This window comes from Monodon monoceros, unplaced genomic scaffold (genome assembly GCF_005190385.1).
Source record: "Monodon monoceros isolate NGI ecotype Baffin Bay Population unplaced genomic scaffold, NGI_Narwhal_1 Super_Scaffold_1, whole genome shotgun sequence".
Taxonomy (NCBI): domain Eukaryota; kingdom Metazoa; phylum Chordata; class Mammalia; order Artiodactyla; family Monodontidae; genus Monodon; species Monodon monoceros.
This window is the reverse complement of record NW_021703765.1, coordinates 3,296,859-3,299,195: the sequence shown is the minus strand read 5'-3', so window position 1 is coordinate 3,299,195 and position 2,337 is coordinate 3,296,859. Positions and strand designations below refer to the sequence as shown.

Genomic DNA, 2,337 nt, shown 5'->3' with positions numbered 1-2,337 from the left:
GGGAGGACTTGTGAACATTCCTTGTTTTGGGGGGAGGTGAAACTGAATACCTAATTCCGTGCTGTGGGATATTCCAAGAAGGAGCCCAATGACGTGGAGACGTGTCCTTGCCCCAGTCACGGAACGAGGGTGATAATCCCCAGAATTATCACGTGAGCAGGTCACAAACACTAAAGGACACAGATACTCATTTTCAGGGTCTGCACAAAAGTCCTGATGAGAAAAGCCTCCTGGAAATGGAATACACTTTATTCTGGCCGAAACACCTGATACTTTCCATCTACCTCATGGGAATATATGTTTTACAAGAGAGATGAATATTATCTCATAATCTGCCACAATACCTAATATCTATCACATTTCAAAATGAATACGATTAGTGCCTAAATCTCAGCATTGGCAATTTTCCTCTCTCTCTGGAAACGTTTTTTAATTGAAAGCATTTTAAGGGTTGAGAGAAAATGCACCATTTATTTCTGTTAGACACTCTAAGTGTATTTGGTTACTTGGGAATAAAGTAGTTCCCCCTTCAAAGGAAAAAAAAAATCCTTTAGGCTTATGTGACAATTGTATTTGGTAGAACGATGGACTGGAGTTTCAGTGGCTAGAGTTTACAGAATGAATGATAGCACCATCTATAAAAGAAGATACAGAATCAAATTCTCCAGTGACAGGAATTTCTTTTACAATTTTGAGAACAAAAGCATGCATGTAGAAGAAAATCTACATGGATGTGCTTTGCTATTCATATTGTTATAGCCTTGCAGTGCTAGAAACCTTGAAATACTAATAAAATAAATTTCACCGTTAGCCATTAACTTCCTATATGAGAGCAACATTTCTGTTAAAGATTTAACCCCTGTTTTCTTTGATAAGGTTGGGCTGTTAGTACAGAATTACCCTAGATGCAAATGACAAATGACGACAAGATCTGCAACAAACATGAAACTAACGTCCTGAGCACGTGGACGCTCGGACGCCCCGTGGCTGCCAGCCTTTTGCACCGCTCGCTCGGCGCCGCCCCGCTCTGCCCCGGCCCGTGCCGGGGCCCCGCGGCCAACGAAGGACCCCCGCTGTACGGCTGCCGGGGCTGCACGCCGGGACCTGCACTCCGGGACCACCGCGGCCCGCGCACGCAGCCAGCCCAGTCTGAACTTCCGCTGCCTCAACCAGACCCTGAATGTCAAAAAGCAGAGTGTCTGCTGGATGAACTTGAGGATAACGGGAGCTTTGGGTGACGCTGGCCCTCAGGACAATAGCACCTATGAAAGACTGGCCGAGGAGACGCCGGACTCCTTAGCAGAGTTTTCTGAAGACCTTGCAGACAAACCTTACACATTTGAAGGCGATGATGTCTCCTCTGGGAGTGGTGTTTTAGCAATTAAACTGCGTGGAGATCTAGGAACCTAAGTGATCAACAAGCAAACCCCAAACAAGCAAATCTGGTTATCTTCACCATCCGGTGGCCCCAAGTGTTACAACTGGCCTGGGAGAAACTGGGTGTCCTCCCACGATGGTGTGTCCCTCCACGAGCTGCTGGCCACAGAGCTGACTCAAGCCTTAAAACCCGAAATGGGGACTTCCCTGGTGGCGCGGTAGTTAAGAATCCACCTGCCAATGCAGGGCACACGGGTTCGAGCCCTGGTCCGGAAGATCCCACATGCCGCAGAGCAGCTAAGCCCATGTGCATAACTACTGAACCTGCGCTCTAGAGCCCATGAGCCACAACTACTGAAGCCCGTGAGCCACAACTACTGAAGCACCTAGAACCCATGTTCCACAACAAGGGAAGCCACCGCAATGAGAAGTCAGCGCACCGCAACGAAGAGTAGCCCCTGCTTGATGCAACTAGAGAAAGCCCACACACAGCAAGGAAGACCCAACACAGTCAAAAATAAATAAAATTAAATCTTAAAAAAAAAAAAAACAACCCACAGAAATCCCAAACTGGACTTATCTTCTCTGGCCTACCCTGGAAAAGGCACTTGCTGCCCAGCCTAATGCTAAAGACATTAAACAAAGACCCCAGCTTTGTTCTGCAGCTGAATGGCTAGCTTTTTCCATTCATGCTTTTGAGGACAGTTGCGTGGTGTGTAACGGCTCTGTGAAAAGACCGTGTCACCTCCCGCCCTGCCGCTGGGTTCAGATATTTAATTTCCATAGCTTTCTTTGGATTTATTGTCTGATTTCCTCCCTCACGTGATAGCCCTTATCTTTCGTAATGTCTGTACGCCCATACCTTTATATATAACCTCACGACAAAGAAAAAGAAGAGGGACAAATTCCAGGAGGAGAAATGAATTGGCTTCACTATTCATTCTTTGAAAGACTTACTAC

At 46.6% G+C, this 2,337-nt stretch overlaps 1 pseudogene; it reads left to right on the top strand.

Annotated features, from left to right (window-relative positions):
• The first annotated feature begins 905 nt into the window (after positions 1-905).
• On the top strand, positions 906-2,001 carry LOC114898424 (annotated as a pseudogene).
• Positions 2,002-2,337: the final 336 nt, after the last annotated feature.